The sequence below is a fragment of the Protopterus annectens genome, chromosome 1.part2 (assembly GCF_019279795.1).
Source record: "Protopterus annectens isolate FY-2018-M chromosome 1.part2, PAN1.0, whole genome shotgun sequence".
Classification (NCBI taxonomy): domain Eukaryota; kingdom Metazoa; phylum Chordata; order Ceratodontiformes; family Protopteridae; genus Protopterus; species Protopterus annectens.
The window spans coordinates 259517023-259536174 of NC_056727.1; the positions used below are offsets into that span (position 1 = coordinate 259517023).

Sequence of the window (19152 nt, forward strand, 5' to 3'; positions counted from 1 at the left end):
GGAGACTTGGTGATAAATCTAGCTATTTTGTGGTAAGTTTGTTGAAGTTTGGACAAGGTTGTGGACTGGATGTTAGTTAGGACAGGGGCAGCATATAGAAGGGAGGGGATGAGAAGTGCCTGTGCCAGGGAGAGTCTAGCATTGGAAGTTAGAAATTTTCTGTTGCGGTAAAGCAAGCCTAGTTTCTGGTGAGTTTTTTTATACATTGGGGTATATGTAAGTTCATCATCAATGATGGCATCTAGGAGTTTTCTGTTGGGTTCAGGTTGTATGGTATTATTGGAGGATGTGATAACAAAGTTGGATTTGTGATGGGAGAGAGAATGGGGGAGAAAGAGCAAGAGTTTGTTTTTTTTGGGGGGGGTGGGTTAGTATGAGTAGGTTGTCAGACAACCACTTTTCAATGGATAAAAAGGTGTCCTGGGTTTGGGTATGGAGTTGGATGATATTGTTGGAGATGAAGATGGGGATGAGAGTCTTATTATTATTTAAGTAATAATAATATTTAGTCTTATTATTATTTGCATAATGTTTGATTGTACTTTTATAATAATCTATGTTTTACATCTGGGCTAAGTATCAAATAAATCAATGCTTTACCATGGTAAACAGATTTAATAAATACAATAAATAAAAACTCCAACTCAGAATTATGTGCCTCATTTTTACAGGGTATAGTCAGCAAAAGTTTCACTAGAAAGTTTGTTGAAATTCATTTAGTAAGGTTAGAATGGAAGAAGTAAATAAGATATAAGTAAACTGTAATGCATGTATTGTTAAAGTAAAGCTGAAATATTCCAAAATATCAAATGGGTGGTTGTATAAAACAGGATGCATAATGTATATAAAAAAAAATTAAAAGACTGCGTTAATTGCAAAGCTGTAATGTAATGTTTATTTCCCATGTATTTGTGCAGTATACAGTAGCACTGATTTGTGCAATATATATTTCTGCACACTACAGATGAGAAGCATATTCTCCTGAGTGGAGCTGTAATATTTTGGCAATTTTGAAATAACAGATATTTTAAAATGATTCCAGAAAGCAATATTTTACACAGCAGAATTTTCTGGAATAAAAAGGTGACATTTTGCTTTGCATTCTATCATGACAAGAAAGTAAAATATAGCAGTTTAAAATCACTGTCAAATGCACTGTTTGAAATTATACTGATCGATAAAAAATAACAGGGACCTTGTTGGCAATATACTGATGAATTTGTTGTGATGAGTACAATACAAAAAAAAACATAACCAAAAAACAAAAAAAAATGCAACTGCTTGCTAGCAGTAAAGAAAACAATATGTCTAACTGCAAGACACCTCAATTAATAATAGTCATAAATGCTCTGTAACTGTATTGCAATGGCACTGCTTAGATTAATGGCTCATGAGGAGTTACTAAAAATGTGGGTCAGAAGACCACTGAGGGGTCTAGTCCAATTTTCCAACTGTTTGCTTAAGTGACTTGCTCAGAGTCACACAGTAGACAAATGGAGGCTTAAGGAATCATATGCTGAAGTACAGGAAGCAGATTGTTAACAGTCCATACCCATAACCCTATGCAGTAGCTGCTAGATCTATACATTTCCACCAGCGCTTATCTAGTCAGAGAATCTGTTTGATCTTTGGATTGTAACTGCATTGCACAAAATGTTGCTTCTTTGGTGCAGATATCAATTTCAATAGTGTTTGTTTACACCAGAAGATTTGTGTCAAGATGTATTCCATCACATACTGCCTGCCACAAAAGCTTTATTGTTAGGACTGAGGCAGATGGGTTTTAAATCCTACCCAGTGCTACCATTTAATATGTAATCATCAAGGTTACAGCCTTATGTGATCAGCTCCACAACCCAGACTAGTTTAGGAGGGGGAAATGATTTTTAAGAGTCCACAGCAAATGTGTTTATCTGCCTTGAGCTATGACCAATACCTGTCACACCCAAATAAACGTTATACTAGATTGATGCACAGCAGCGCTATAACCATTGGCTTCCCAGGATTTCATAATCACCGAGTGTGCTCCTGTGCTATTTATCAACATTAATGGAAACTTGATCAAATAATTTTGCACACACACACACACACACACACACACACACACACACACACACACACACACACACACACCTCTGTACTATAGCACACTGCCACCAGCTAGACCAAGCAAGAATAATGCAAACACAAAATTATTATTCACACTTAAAATAAACCAATCGTAGTATAATTATTTCGCTAAAATAGTTACTCTACAAAAAGTGGATCCCAACAGTTAATATCTTACCAGTTTTGTACACATACCCTTATACTTATTTATCTATATATTGACATTTGTTTACCAGGAAAAATCCAACTAGACAATAACCAATTTTCAGTGGTGGCTTGGAAAAAGGCTCCATCTTATTAAGTGTAATACAAACAGTATATACAGTTCAGAATCATGCAAGTATTCCATGAGCTTCATATTATAAAAACACACTACTAATACTAACAGATCAACCTCTTCAGAATCACATCAGTATTTAATTTGCAAAAAAAAAAACTTAATTAAATTAAATTAGTTAAAGATAAGAGAAAAACATATAAAGAAAGGGAAATCATACAAATGGGAGAGGTACTTTTGAGCTAATCACTCCAATATCAACATCTAAGAAATCAAAATTGTGAAAACATGAACTCCACGATTTTAATATGAATGATTTATCTCTTTCATTCTGCTGTGAAATTCTGTAACGGGAATGAAAGTGCTATATCTTTTATATTAAAACCTGAGACTGGATCACATTTTCAGCATTTTGATTTATTTATTTTTTAATTTTTTTAATTATGTTGAGTGGAATAATTGTGGTTGTCTAATGTCATCATTTGTTTCTCGACACAATTTGGTTGACAGAACTAATGGTTGACAGATGTGGCAATACCTCAGCGAGGTGAATTTGCTATTACCTTGGGGATTGTGTGATCTTGGAGCTAATATATATAACTAGCAGGGGGTGTGGGGGGTGCAGGGAGCTTGCCCCTTGCAAAATACTTGCTTTTTAGTTTATAAGCTTTAAGGTTAATCCTTGAAGCATGTTCAGTAAGGTGTTGATGTTAATATGTCAGTGTTTTGGCCATTGATATTTAAAACATTTTGCTGTAAAATACTACATCCATATGTGCTCTCAGGAGAAAAAAAACACTGTACTCTTAAAATGTAAGGCAAAGGCTGGCTGAACTATCAGTAGTTGCACTACTTGTCAAATGTTCAAAGGGGTGTCCTGGAGTAAGGCAATCCCTAATTAATGCAGTCCTCTAACAAGCTTCCCTTTCAAGTGTCCACGCTTCTTTATTTCCAGAATTAAGTATCTTGTTTGCAAAATTCACACAGGCCTGTAGAAAACTGCTTCTTTGGAAGGAACTGGACAGCTTACAAAAAATGATCTATGCCATATGTGCCTGTCCAAAATCAGCTCCAAATAAAATAACCCTCCCCATCCAGGAACTTCTTATTGTAACATTTGCTAATGCCTGTTATGTACTTCACAGATAAAGATTCCAGTTGTCTACTGATGTACTATGTTCTTCATCTGTAAATATGTTGTAAGTAATTGCTATGTTATATTGTTAATTGCTATGTAATCCAATGTAACTACTGTCTGTTTATTTTAACTGTGGAGCTTTTCTCCCCGGGCCTCCGCTGAAAATGGACCTACGTCCAGTCGGACACTCCCGGTCAGCAAATGTAAATAAATAATAAATAAATAAATAAATGTCTAAAGTTCATTAAACAAAAACACTGTATGAGTCATACACGTTATACAGTGTACACATTTTACTTGCAGCATGATTAACTGAAAACAGCAGTTACACGCTCTGTAGCTCTGTCTGACGTTTATTTTTGTATTTGAAAAATAAGTACATTTATGCCATTTCATTCACCATTACATCAATGATCAACCACTGCTTTACCGACTTTGGCATAACTTTGCAAGCAAGGTTAACATTTTTATAAATTACAATTTGGGAGGAGGTTAGTTTTAAGACAGGCAGTTATATAAATCAACACTTTCTGTCAGTTCAACAAAAAAAAACCTCCATTCCTCCTGAACTGCTGCAAGGCAATTTCTCCTTAGGCCCAGTTATAGTGGCTTTAGAGATGATCGCAGGAGTCGGACAGGTATAGGGTGTGCAGTCATTTCCCTAACAAAAAAACAAATCACTCCCCTAACAAGCAAGCAAACAAACAAACAAATAAACAAACAAATCACACCCTCAACAAACAAATCACTCCCAACAAACAAACAAATAAATATATACATTCAATGGAGTTTCAGTGCTCTGTTTGCTAATCACAATTTTTTTTTAGTTGACACCGACCTTTGCAACTTCAGTGCGAGTTCAGCCAGCATGGCTGACCTACATTTCAGGGTGCTTTGAATGCTATCAAACTTTTACAAAACTAATATCATTCTATTATTCTGATGTCTGAAGTAATGCAGCTTTTTACTTTTACACCAATAGTTAATTCCTAGTGTAAACACCAAACATTCCTGGCTGTTTTATTAGTACACTAATAAAAGAAAATGTCACACTGTTAGCTTAGGTGCTCTGCAAAGTTGCATCTGGATGTTGATTCACAGGTTTTGCTACTGCTGCCTTTCTTAATGAAGTCTGAAGTTCTACTTTATTCATTTGTTTTCTGATTACCTGCTTTATGCTACTCAAGGCTGAGGGGGAATCAGTCCCTGTCTTTGCATGCAGTAAATGCAAGGCAATGAAGCTAATTCTTGACAGAAAGACAGACTATCACATGATCTAGACACACACACACACACGCACACACACACACACACACACACACACACACACACACACACACACACACACACACACACACACACATACACACACACACACAATGCACAAATATACACTGCTATGGCAGTGAATGCGATTGTATATGCACACACACACACACACACACACACACACACACACACACACACACACACACACACACACACACACACACACACACACACACATACCATAGTGCACAGAGTAGTTGTATGTTGAACACGGACGTTCATACTATACAGTTGCCACTAGTGAAGTTGCAGGGGTGGCATCACATCAGTACCCCCACATGCATCATATGGGAAGGACATAAAGCATTACAGGTCAGTCTGGGCCCATAACATAGCAGGACTGTCTACTCTTGTGTTATCAGTGACAAAGTTCGAATGAGCTGCACATAAGCAGATAAGGAAGAATGAGTAATAGTCACAAAAGAGTTAATTCCATTTCTAAACTAACTGCTCAGTCCTGTACATTAAACTTGTAGCAAGCATTCAGACAGCTGTATGTAGGCAGATCTCTACCAAAGGATCAAAGGCTGCCCAATGCATCCTTGCTGTGCATTGACAGCAGAAATGGGTAACCTGACCCCACACCTACAACATGCAGTCACACAGTAACGGTGTTGATTTACCTGCCAATGCAGCATGACATCACAACTAAATAATGCCTCATTAACCAAAAAGCATTTTATTTGTTTCAGTCTACTGAGAGATACTAACATACTAGTAAACTTATGGCCAGACTCTGAACAATGATGCACTCTTCCAGCAAGGCACCTGTATTACATGTTTATGGACTGTGCTAATCACTAGATGTTTTCTGTGCCATTTATTACCAGGAATGCATAATCTGTATATCTCTGCATACTGTAAAATGCCAGATAACCAAGATTACACTGCACCATTATGATGAGGACCACACTAGGTGACTTAGTTTGTTGTTACAGTAAAGTAAGTACTGAGTTTTTCAGAGTCATTACAGTGAGAAGAGTACTCAATCCGTCAGTATGCTGGCACAATGAAAGGAGCACTGAGCTTCTCGGTGTACAGGTACAATGAAAGGAGCACTGATCGTCTCAGTGTTCAACTACAGTGAAGAAGTAGTGAGCTTCTCAGTGTGCAGAAACAATGAAGGGAGTAGTGAGCTCCTCAGTGTACAGGAACAATGAAGAGAATAGTGAACTCCTCAGTGTACAGGAACAATGAAGGGAGTAGTGAGCTCCTCAGTGTACAGGAACAATGAAGAGAATAGTGAACTGTTTCCTTGCCTTATTTGGGGGAGAGGAAGTTACCTTGCTTACCAGTGGGAGTGGGAAGCATTGAGCTGCCTTTTGTCCAGTTTTGTGAGGCTTCAGCCGGTAACTGGTAGTTTATTGGTCGTCTTGGGCCAGTTTCTAGCTTTTTCCAGCCCCCTGGTATAAAACGCGCTAAACGCGCGTTAGCACGATTTAGTGCGGAGTTGCAACCGCTGCACACTAGGGCAGCGGCGGTTAGCTAAGTTTAAACTATTCAGGCCATCTAAAGTCCACTCTCCAAATTTTCCCTTAAAACTACCTTCCTCAAGCTATACTACTGATCTAATAGGCGTATCCTATAACTAAAAAAATCATCTCTACTTGACTCCAAGTAGACTATTCTCTATCTGTAAAGCCTAGCACTTGCTACTACAGTACTTATCACATTGTTAGCACTCTTGCTGGAGACAGTACCCCCAAAAAAACCTAACCCCATTTCTCAGTCACCCACATCCCCTGAAATCTTTTTAAGTTTTTTTGTCTATTCATTCTAGTATGACGTGGGAACAGTTGCTAGTGTCCTCTCCTGGTCAGCTGGTGAACCTGGGAATATTGAGGCAATGTTACAATTGCCTCATGTACACAGACAACCCTCTCCTCCTCCCACCAAACACAAATACATGCGAGAGATGCACTTATACGGCCAAACTGGAGGCTGAGCTCTCTCAACATAGGACTGGCAAGACCAGACAGGAGGAGAAGGTAACCACACACATTACATACCCAGTCACACATAGTACCATCACAACTTCAAATCATACACATAATCACACAAAGACATACTCGGAGGCTCTGACCAAAAATCTACCAAAACAGCAGAGGCCACCAAAGCAGACACCCAAACAACTACCACCTCAGAACACAACACCTGCAACACATAGACCACATAGTCAGAGTGTCAAACAGTCACAGCCCTCAAGGACAAACACAATGCCAAACATACTCGTCATTGGTGACTCAATAGTCAGACACACTGATGTCCCGCTCACCAGATTGAATAAGGAGAAGGTCACAGTAAGCTGCCTGTCGGGCGCTAGAATCCGCCACATAACGCAAGCACTCAGGTCTCTCAACAGCAGGTACAAGTACGACTCAGTCATTGTCCACGCTGGTGTAAACGACCTGAGACGTACCTCCTTGGACTACATGAAAAGAGACATTGAGGAGCTCTCTGATTATGTAGCCCAGGCAGGTATGACCCTGACATTGAGCAGTATCCTACCTTCACCAAAAATGATGCCACAATACAGAGATAAGATGATCAGCTTTAACAATTGGCTTAAATTCTGGTGTCATTCAAAGGGGATCCAATGTCTGTCTGCCTGGGATGACATGCTGGACAAGCCGCGCTGCTTCGCAAGGGATGGCTTGCACCTGTCACCCCTGGGATTCCGGATATTGGCAAAGGCTATTGCCACCCCCATAGTGCCTTTTTTAGGCAAGGCTCAAATTCTAAACCTACCACCCTAGAACTCAATAATGGAAAAAAACTAAGGGCAATGCTGCTCAATGCCAGAAGTCTCAATCTCAAAATGCACGCACTTGAGGCCCTTCTCAGTATGGAGAACATCGATGTCTGTGCTGTGACAGAAACCTGGTTCAAGGCTCCTGAGAGCACCCCAGCACTATCAGGTTTTACCTCATATCATGCGTTCCGGCCCCAAAATTCGGACAATACCAAGAAAGGAGGGGGGGTGTCCATATTCATCAAGGACACCCACACCTCAAGATTGGTGGCAACGCACGATGCATCGGAGACCATCCAGGTGCAATTAACCATAGGCAAGACTGCTCTGCAATTTGTAGCATGTTACAGGCCACCCTCGCAAACCCAGGAACCTCACATGGCTTTCCTGAAAACACTGGAGGATAAATGTATCTCCAAACACCATTATACTAGGTGACTTCAATTACCCAAATATAGACTGGGAACACTACTCAAGCCCAAACACTCTGGCCCAAACGTTCCTGGAATTCATAAACTCAAATGCCATGGAACAACTAGTCACCATCCCCACAAGAGGAGAAAACATACTTGATCTCATCATCACGAACAAGGGAGCACAATGTTCAACACCTGAAGTATACCCCTCACTGGTGAGATCAGATCACAAGCTAATCTTGCTGGAGGTCCTCATCCCACCCCCACCTGAAACAAAAAAAAAACACAGTAAAGAACTTCTCAAAAGCTGACTTCACACTTCTAAAGACTAGTGTGGTCTCCTTTAAGGCCCCGAGCCTGCGGTAAACACTCACGCAAGCCGCTGAATCACTTACAAATGCCTTCTACCAGCACCTGCAGGACTGCATGGATCAGGCAATCCCAAACAAAACAAAGACTCTCTGTACCAAAGGCAGGCGTCCAGTCTGGTGGACCCCAGCCATAAACAAACTCTACAACAAAAGGAGGAAGCTACTACAAGATAGAGCTAAATCCTTAAGAGGTAAGACACCTTTGATCATTATAAGTAAAAAGCTAAGAGCTCTCATAAAATCATCCAAAGCAAATTTTGAGAAACAAATAGCTAAGGACTCAAAAGACAATCATAAGGCCTTCTTTAGCTATGTTAGAAACCTGGGAGGAAGCTCCCAGATATGCTCAGAATTAGTTCAAAACGATGTGAAGATTACTGATCCTACAGACATTGCCAACATACTGGCTGATAGGTTCAGTGCAAACTTCACCCCCAAAAGGAGATATATCTATACCAAATGATAGTAGCCCCCAAACATCTCTAGTGCCCAGGTGAAAACTGCTCTCTCCAAGGCAAAAACACTGCATCCATGGGACCTGATGGTGTCCCCGGATGTGTACTCCACGAACTCAACGAGGAATTAAACCCACAGTTAGGACAGCTGTTTAATCTCAGTCTCACCTCTGGATACGCACTCCAGGAGTGGCGCAGCGACTGTGGTCCCACTTCACAAAGGCGGTGCCTCCACCGACCCTGGAAATTACCGTCCCATTAGCTTGACAAGCCTTATCTGCAAAGCCATGGAAAGGATCATAATGGATCTCATAAATAAAGACATAGGGAATTTGCAGACTCTGGATCAAACCCAGTTTGGCTTTGTCAAAGGCAGATCATGCCTTCTAAACTTGGTTGACTTCTTTGAAACGGTCACCAAGGCCATTGATGAGGGTAAGGCAGTCCATACAGCCTACCTGGACCTAGCAAAGGCCTTCGATACAATACCCCACTCGGGTATCATTGAAAAACTCATCAGCCTAAAGGTAAACCCATACGTCACAAGATGGGTTGCAAACTGGCTGAGTGACAGAACCCACAGGGTCAGAGTTGCTGGCGCCATGTCAGACTCAATGCCTGTCACAAGTGGTGTCCCACAGGGCTCAGTCCTGGGCCCACTCTTGTTCGCATCTACTTCTCAAGTACAAGCAAACACAGGAGGGTTATGGCTGACCAAGTTTGCAGATGACTGCAAACTGGGCGCCATAGTCGAAAACACATCTGACACAGATATCCTTCAGAAGGGCCTCACAGAAATGGATAACTGGTGCCAGAGCCATGGCCTAAAGTTAAATGCCAAAAAATGCATAGTCATACCCTTCGGGAAAATCAAGGTTACCCCTAGCTACCATATAAGAGGCAATCCACTGAGCACAGAAAAAGTTATCAGGAACCTGGGGACCCAGGTTGACAGTAACCTTTCGTTCGACACTCATGTTGCTAAAATAGTTAGGAAGACCTTCTACATTGCCCACCTGATCATGAAGGGTTTCACATCTAGTTCACGGGAGGTCATAGTCTCCCTGTACTCATCACTCATCAGACCAATGATTGAGTACAATGCCCCATTCGGAATGTATCTGACCCGACACTTGCAGCAGCTGGAGAGGCCCCAAAAGTTCCTCACCAAAAGGATAAAAGGTCTCAAAGATTTGTCTTATGCTGCCCGGCTGAAAGAACTCCAGCTCTATTCAGTCGCCACGCCTGCTCAGAGGTGACCTGTGCCTGACATACAAGGCCATGTCAAACCCAGATTTGATGAACATGCTTCACCTCAAAAAATCGAAATCTCTTACAGCCACAAGGGCAGGAGACCTAAACCTAGACACAGCTATTAATAGGACGTGCTGGAGGGATAGATTCATCACCCAAAGACTCCCTATGCTGTGGAACAAAATCCCAGTATATGTGAGGCAGAGCACCTCGCTGGCTTTGTTCAAGAGGAATCTTGACCAATGGATGGGAGATCGCAGATATACCCCAGGGATTACCTCAGTGTCTCTGCTCGACAGAGGCACTGCAAAATAATGGGCATAGTTTCTCCAAACTAAAGGGGTGGCGTAAGCCACAAAACTATGGGATAGGCTTGTAAATGCCCTCAGGCAGATAGCCTAGTATAAACCTATGAACCTATGAACCTATGAACTCCTCAGTGTGCATGAACAATGACAGGAGCACTGAGCTTCTCAGTGTTCAACTACAATGAAGAAGTAGTAAGCTTCTCAGTGTGCAGGAACAATGAAGGAAGTAGTGAGATCCTCAGTGTACAGGAACAATGAAGGGAGTAGTGAGCTCCTCAGTGTGCATGTACAGTGAAAGGAGCACTGGGCTCCTCAATGTGCAACTACAATGAAGGAATCACTAAGCTCGTCACTGTACAGGTACAATGAAAGGAGCACTGAGCTTCTTGGTGTGCAGGAACAATGAAGGGAGAAGTGAGCTCCTCAGTGTACAGGAACAATGAAGGGAGAGGTGAGCTCCTCAGTGTACAGGAACAATGAAGGGAGTAGTGAAGCTCCTCAGTGTACAGGAACAAAGAAGGAAGTAGTGAGCTACTCAGTGTGCATGTACAATGAAAGGATCACTGAGCTACTCAGTGTACACATACAATGAAAGGAGGACGGAGCTTCTTAGTGTTCAACTACAATGAAGAAGTAGTAAGCTTCTCAGTGTGCAGGAACAATGAAGGGAGTAGTGAGTTCCTCACTGTACAGGAACAATGAAGGGAGTAGTGATCTCCTCAGTGTGCATGTAGAGTGAAAGGAGCACTGAGCTCCTCAGTGTGCAACTACAATGAAGAAAGCACTGAGCTCCTCACTGTACAGGTACAATGAAAGGAGCACTGAGCTTTTCAGTGTGCAGGAACAATGAAAGGAGTGGTGAGCGCCATAGTGTGATGGAACAATGAATGGAGTAGTGAGTTTGTCAGTATCCAGGAACAAGGAAGAGAGTAGTGAACTCCTCAGTGTGCATGAACAAATAATTAGTGAGCTCCTCAATCTGCAGGAACAATGAAGGGTGCAGTGAGCACCTCAATGTGTATGAACAATGAAGAAAGTAGTGAATTCCTTAGTATGCAGGATCAACAAAGGAAGTAGTGAGCTCCATAGTGTAAAGGAACAGTGAAGGGAGTAGTAAGCACCTCAGTGTATAGGAACAGTGAAGGGAGTAGTAAGCCCCTCAGTGTACAGGTACAATGAAGAGAGTACTGAGCCCCTCAGTGTGCGGGTATAATGAAGGTAGCAGTGACCTCCTGAGTGTGCAGTGCGCAGATAAAATGAAGGGAGTACTCAGGTACTCAATACATCATTACAATAAAAGAAGTACTGAACTTCTCAGTGTTCTTTTACAATGAATAGCATATTCAGCACCTGAGAGCATTGTTACAGTGAAGGGAGACCTGAGCTCCTCAGTATGCCATTACAAAGAAGGCAGTATTCCTCAGTGTGCTCCTTCAGTGATGAAAGTATTCCTCAGTGCACTGTTACAATAAAGTCAGTATTCCTCAGAGTGATTTTACAGTGAAGGTAGTACTCAGTGACTCAGTATGCCATTATAATAAAGGTAGTGTTCCTCAATGCTCTGTTACAGTGAAGACAGTACTCCTCAGAGTGCTTTTACAGTCAATGGAGTACTCAGTGCCTCAGTATGCCATTACAGTGAAGGGAGCATTCCCAGTACACTGTTACAATGAAGGCAGTACTCCTCAGTGTACTTTTACAGTGAAATGAGTACTCAGTCCCTCAAAGCATTATTATGATGAAAGAAGTACGCCTCAGTGCACTTCTGCAATGAAGAGAATATTGAAATTCTCAGTGTGCCACTCATTTCTGTCTATGGAGCACTCAACAATTTGTGATAAATATACAACTAATTTTCTTAACTGTGCATCTGCTTGTAGTGTAGGTAAGGTGGCATGTATATTAGCACTGATCTGACATATGAAAGGTATCTCTAAATCTTTTTATACCGCTCTTGAAAACAGAACATGAACACCAGCTCGTTCTTACCTCCACTAGAGGTAGCAGCATCCTTGACCTGGTCATTACTAACATGGGTGACCGTTGCTCTACACCAATAGTCAGCTCCTCTCTGGTTAGATCCAATCACAAACTAATCACCTTGGAAATCCACATCCCTCCCACCCTCCCAGAAAAGGTAACCATCATGAAAAAGTTCTCCAAAGATAACTTTGTGATCCGAAAAACAGAGGTGGCTAACCTCATGGCACCAATGCAAATGGAGAATAATTGCGTGACTGCAGAATCATACACCAATGCACTGTACGAACATGTACACAAAAGCATGGATCTCGCCATACCCAATAGAACCAAGACACTCTCCTCCAAAAAAAGGAAGCCAATCTGGTGGTCCCCTGCCATAAACCAACTCTACAACAGAAGGAGGAAACTGATGCGGAATAAGGTGAAGTCCCAAGACTGGAAAAACATACTTATCTAAATCAACAAAAAGTTGAGATCCCTCATCAAAACCTCTAAAGCTAGGTATGAAAACAGAATTGCAGCAGATAGTAAAAAACAACTACAAAGCCTTCTATAGTTATGTAAAGAATCTCCACGGCAATAACCAGATTTGCTACTGCACAATGGTGCCTCCTATACCGAGCCAACAGATATTGCCAGTATACTAGCCGACAGATTCAGTGCCAACCTTACCCCTCCCAAGGATCAATCACAATACCAGTAGATTGCCAGGCACCCAGTATTACTGCTGCACAGGTTAAAACAACACTGTCCAAGGCCAAGAATTCAGCTTCTATGGGACCTGACAATATCCCTTGTTGTGTTCTACATGAACTACAGAGTGAACTAGCGTCTCATCTGTGTGCTCTGTTCAATCACAGCCTCACCTCAGGCTTTGTCCCTGGTGAATGGAGCACTGCTACAGTTATCCCTCTCCCCAAAGGAGAAGCGACTACAGACCCTGGGAACTATCTCCCCATTACCCTGACAAGTCTGATATGCAAACTATGGAAAGCATCATCATGGACCTAATAAACAAGGATATAGGGAATCTCCAAACTCTGGATCTCACACAGTTTGGTTTTGTGAAGGGTAGATCATGCCTGCTCAACTTGGTCGACTTCTTTGAGTCAGTCACCAGAGGTGTGGATGAAAGCAAGGTGGCTCATACAGCCTACCTTGATCTGGCCAAGGCATTTGATTCCATTCCCCACTCAGAAATCCTAGAAAAACTCACTAAGCTAGGCATCAAACCCTATATCACTAGGTGGGTTGCAAACTGGCTCACAGATAGAACCCATAGTGTGAAAGTAGCTAACTCCAAGTCAGACTGCTGATTAGTCATGAGTGGAGTCCCACAGGGTTTGGTCCTGGGTCCTCTCCTGTTTGGTATCTACTTCTCTGAAGCCCAGGCTAACACGAAGGGACTCTGACTGACAAAGTTCACAGATGACTGCAAGTTGGGAACTATTATTAACTCCCCAAATAATGTTGACATCCTACAGAATGGCCTCACTGTGACCAATAACTGGTGTCAGAACCATGGCCTTAAGCTCAATGCCAAAAAATGTGTCGTCATCCCCTTGGGAAAAACCTGGTTCCCATGAATTACCACATTGATGGTAGTCCACTGAACACAGAAGACGTTATAAGAGATCTGGGAACGCAGGCTGACAGCAACCTCTCTTTTGATCACCCCATTGCCACTGTGGTCAGAAAGTCCTTCTATGTGGCACATCTCATTAATAAGGGTTTTGCATCCAGGAAGAAAGAGGTCATTGTCTCATTCTACTCTTCCCTCATTAGGCCAATCATTGAGTACAATGCCCCATTTCTCATGTACCTCACTAGACCCCTGCAACAACTGGAGACGCTACAAAAGTACCTCACAAAGAGGATCCTAGGCCTTAAACACTTGTCCTATATGGACAGACTCAAAAAACTTCAACTATTCTCTGTCTCATATCGCCTAATTGGAGGCGATCTCTGCTTGACTTACAAAGTCATGTCTGTCCCAGCTCTATTAGAAATGCTACATCTAAAGAAATCCCAGTCACTCCACACCACATGCTCCAGAGACCTCAACCTCATTACCACAATTAACAGAACATGCTGGAGGGACAGGTTCATAACCCAGAGACTGCCCATGCTATGGAACAGACTTCCCATACATGTCAAGCAGAGCAGCTTGCTGACCCTCTTCAAGAGAAATCTTGATGAGTGGATGGGAAACAGAAAATTTACCCAGAGGATAACACCAGTGGCTCTACTCGACAGAGGCACTGGGAACTAAGGTTGGGTGGCACTATGCCAGGGTAATCCTATGGCTAGGCTTGTAAAGGCCCCAAGGCCATTAGCCTAGTACACACCTATGAACCTATGAACTGTTAGAAACAGAGTTATATCAAGATTAAATGATAAAAATATTTACGTGCATGAAGGTTGTATTCACTTCATCTTGTTATCTGGAGACTGGTACAAGACAAAATGAAACATTTTGTGTAGTGTAATTTATCTCTGTGCACAGATTTTGGTTGTATTTCTGCATGTATGCATTTAACTGAGTTCACTGATTTTGCAGCATTCACAGTGCAGAATAATTGTTGAATTATAGTTTGCAAGTTGTATATATATATATATATATATATATAATGTCTTGAAATATCTAAAGCTCAATACATCAAAACTCAAAATATCTACAAAAACCCCCCCACTGAATGCACAAAACACCAAATAATCATAACATTGAATCACAAAACATCGAAAAATTGTATCCAACTAAAAATATGCTATATCATATACTCCAACTATAAAAAGAAGATCAAGTGTTGTCTTTATAGTGGCATTGTTAGGGAAAGGATTTTTAGTCATGTAATGTGTAGGGTTAGGGTTAGGGACAGAGGTTCAGTTAGGGGAAGGGTTAAGGTTAAAACACGTGTAAGGTAATCAGGTTACTTGTCACATATCTTTTTAATTATTGGTGTTTGTTTGTTTGTTTTTAGTACTTGGTTCCAGAATCTGGTATTAGCTCTCTAAGCAGTATATTCGTAGGTTCATAGTTTCATAGGTGTGTACTAGGCTAATGGCCCCGGAGCCTTTACAAGCCTAGCCCATAGGAGTGACCTGGCATGGTGTCACCCGATGTTAGTTCCAGGCATAAACTTTAGGCATAAACTTTACAAAAAAGCATAGCCTGACAGAGGTTACCTCTTAATAACCTATAAGAAACAGAATAAGTGACAGTTCCTGAAGCCATTTTGAATAGTTTTCAAACCCCACATTCTAATAGGAGTAAGAAATCCTTGCATCTATAGGTTTAGGTTTATAGATAAGTATTAGGCTAGCAACCCTTATGCGTCATTTTAAGCCAAGAAAATAACCCTTTTGGTGCATGAATTAACATATCCTGTTTGGTGTTAGATCTGGCCTTACCCATAACATGATCAATAATTATATATTACCCTTACTGAGAATAACAGGAATCATTTTCAGGGACCTATGTAAAGGATAAAGCATTTAGGAGTTGCCTGTGTCCATTAGTGATACAGACAGCAGCCGTATGATACTCACAGATCCAAGTTGTGCTTGAATATGGACAAGAATGAGCTTTATTTTATGTGGATGTGGAGTATTTTGGGTAGAACACTGATCAAATAATTACTAGTTATAGGCTTAGCCTGGGTTACATCATAGTATAATAAAAACAATGTACAGTATAGAAATAACAATGATTGCATTTATGAGTAAGCACAGAAAATCTGACAAACAGTATATACATAGAAAATATAACAAAAGTGAAATAAAAAAAAATAGCAAAGTTAATGTAGGGAAAGTAGAAGTGGTGAAAATCTGGAAATATGGGGAGTAGCAGCTAGGTTAGAAAAACTAATAGAGATCAGTAAGACGAAAGAAGGGACTAGGTTATATATAGTGAGTTTAGAGCATTAATGGGGTGGCAAGCTGAATCACGGTTTAGGATGTGTAAGTTCTGCAAGATTCAGTACTAGGATATCTTCTGTACTGCACATTGTCAGAAAGATGCCCCTGTATTCATAAACATAATGCACAGCCCCTTAAGGGGGATGTATACACAGTGCATGATTACGTGTTCTTGATTCTGACATGATTGATAAATCTGAAATACCCCAGATGCAGATCACGTACAGAAGACCACAGAAGAAGTCCAGACTTCTAATGGCAGGGTCAGAATATTTTCTATTTCTCTAGCATCCACACTATCCACTAGACAGTGTAGACATTGTCTCCCCATGTTCTGAACGAGGATCGCTCTGCTCTGTACCACTACTGCAGCTTTTTAAAGATGAAAAAGGTTGCTGACTTGTGCACTGTACTAAGCCAAAGAAAAATTTACCTGGGGAAGCATCGTATATACTTGCATGCACTGCAGTTACTAAAGGGCAATGTGCACCATACTGTGTTCAAAATCAAAATCAAAACTGTTATCAAGGAAAGGGCAAAAACATGAAGCAAAATCAGAAACAGCTGACAGTAAAATTCCCCTTACAATCAAATTTCAATTAACGTCTTTCAAAACAATATCTATATCTATCTATATATATATATATATATATATATATATATATATATATATCAACTTTGCAATAATGGTCTCAACACCAGTGAAAAACCCCAGACTGCACCAAAGTTATAGCACTTTCATTAATTTTTAATCAAGTGGAACTTAATCAGAAAATACAACCACATTCACTTCATACACTTAAATACCCCACCAAATCCATATGTCACTGTGATACCCCTGCACTGGCCCAGTAATCAAGGAGCCTCAATCCTCACCACTAGCACTAGTGAGGGATGTACACATTGGGAGGATGACAAGTACACATACAGTAAAGTACAATATCCCTTAAGAGCACACAGAGATCACAGTCAGTCTGGGGCTGGTTTCTGCCTCTTTCGCCAAATCCCCAATAAGACTCTCCACTGGCAATGCTATAGAGTGGAGTCCTTAGCCAGGGTTCCAAGCCAAGTCCTCCCAGCACTCTCTCTGTCCAACCAGTGCTTTGTGTCCTTGTCCAAGTAGCTCACACACATACACACACACACACACACACACACACACACACACACACACACACACACACACACACACACACACTTTGAGATTTGATTTATACACAAACACACACCTGGGAAAGGCTGGCACAGGTTTACTAACTATGCCCCCTTCTGACCAGACCATAACATAGTTAGCACAACCACCAGAACCCCTTATCAGCTACTTTAAGGCCATTCCCAAAGGGTGACCAGTCTTACTGTGTAATATTACTATTATCCAAATGGTAAGTGTGACCAAGACTTAAAGGCTATTTAGGAGTGGCCTGTACAGTGTCACCAAATACATATGCAAGTACTCTTAGAGCTTACATATCTCTAACAAACCAGCCACAATTAAAAGGTTTAAATATATTTAATAATAAATAATAAAAGAACAAGACAATATTCAGTAACTCAACACAGTGACTACAGAGTTCAGAATCACAGGAACTATTTTAAAATAACATTGCAGGACAGTCTCAGATAAATACAGTAAACATCTAAATTAATCTTACTATATTGTTATCTATCTCTAAGAGAGATTACTGTAATCTAGTGCTTGCTATTAGCAGGGCAGAAGTGCTGATGAGAGGATGTTTCTAGGTCCAAAGGTAAATACAAAATATACAGACTTTCTCTGAGAGATAGTTCTTAAATTAATAATACACATTACTGCTGGGTTAGCTGGATGACATCACTATTTGACAAGTTTGTGTCAAAAATATTTATCTTTTAGAAGCTTGCCTGGAACTGGAAGTCATAAAACAGTTAAATAATTTTACATTTGAAACATGTAATTATTTCTGTTTCCAGACAATAGAAAGAACTCCTAGTTTTAGACATCCTGTCTCCTAGCTGAAACTGAGAGATACCACAGTTGTAAACAATTTCAACTTATTTCCTTAGAGTTTTGCAAGTTAATTCTGTATGTTCCAGCTTCATACTATTAAAACATATATTTGCATAGGCATATAGTTCATATACATTTCTGTTCTTTTCCAGTAGGGTACATTGTGGTTACATTCTTGAAGCTCAGCACATAACATACAGTTTAACATAACAAACAGTTTTCTTACATTTGTAAGACAAGCACACAAACCATATTACTATTCACAAATAACATAGAAGTATTTACAAAATTCCAGCTAGCTGGGCTTGCAGCCTTCACAGTCACATCATTTAAACCAATTAATAATTAAAACACACCATTCAAAGCATTGTAAAGCAACCTTAATATGTTTCATAAATGTATTTCATAAAATCATTGAATCACAATTTAATAACATACCAATAACTAAATAACTCTTAATCTTAACAAACTTTTCAAGTTTAAGTTTTCATTCAAACCAGGTATTTGATCTGCCCTTAAAAAACACTTGCCAGTTATATTCTCTAGCCTCTAGTACAGTGTTACAACTAAATACAAAACTTTCCATTTCTATTTGTTCTAACACTGTAAAATGGAACTGTTTAAAACCTGGACACTGAACACTGTGCTTGGTCAGAGCATTAGAAAAATCTTTACTTTTTATGGCCTTAATATGTTCCCTGATCCTGTACCACAGCTCCCCAATACTTTTTCCTACATAAAAATTCAGACACTTATCATATCTTGCCAGCTTCTGTGGCACTTGTATCTTTTCGTCTTCATAAACAAAACAAATGCGACTGAAAGTGATGGAACTAACATTACTAATAAACCGAC

At 40.5% G+C, this 19152-nt stretch overlaps 1 protein-coding gene across 1 annotated transcript in view; it reads right to left on the bottom strand.

Moving 5' to 3' along the window:
- The window catches only part of CNRIP1 (cannabinoid receptor interacting protein 1), a 563414-nt gene that overhangs the window by 53556 nt on the left and 490706 nt on the right, over positions 1-19152 (bottom strand). The window lies entirely within an intron of this gene.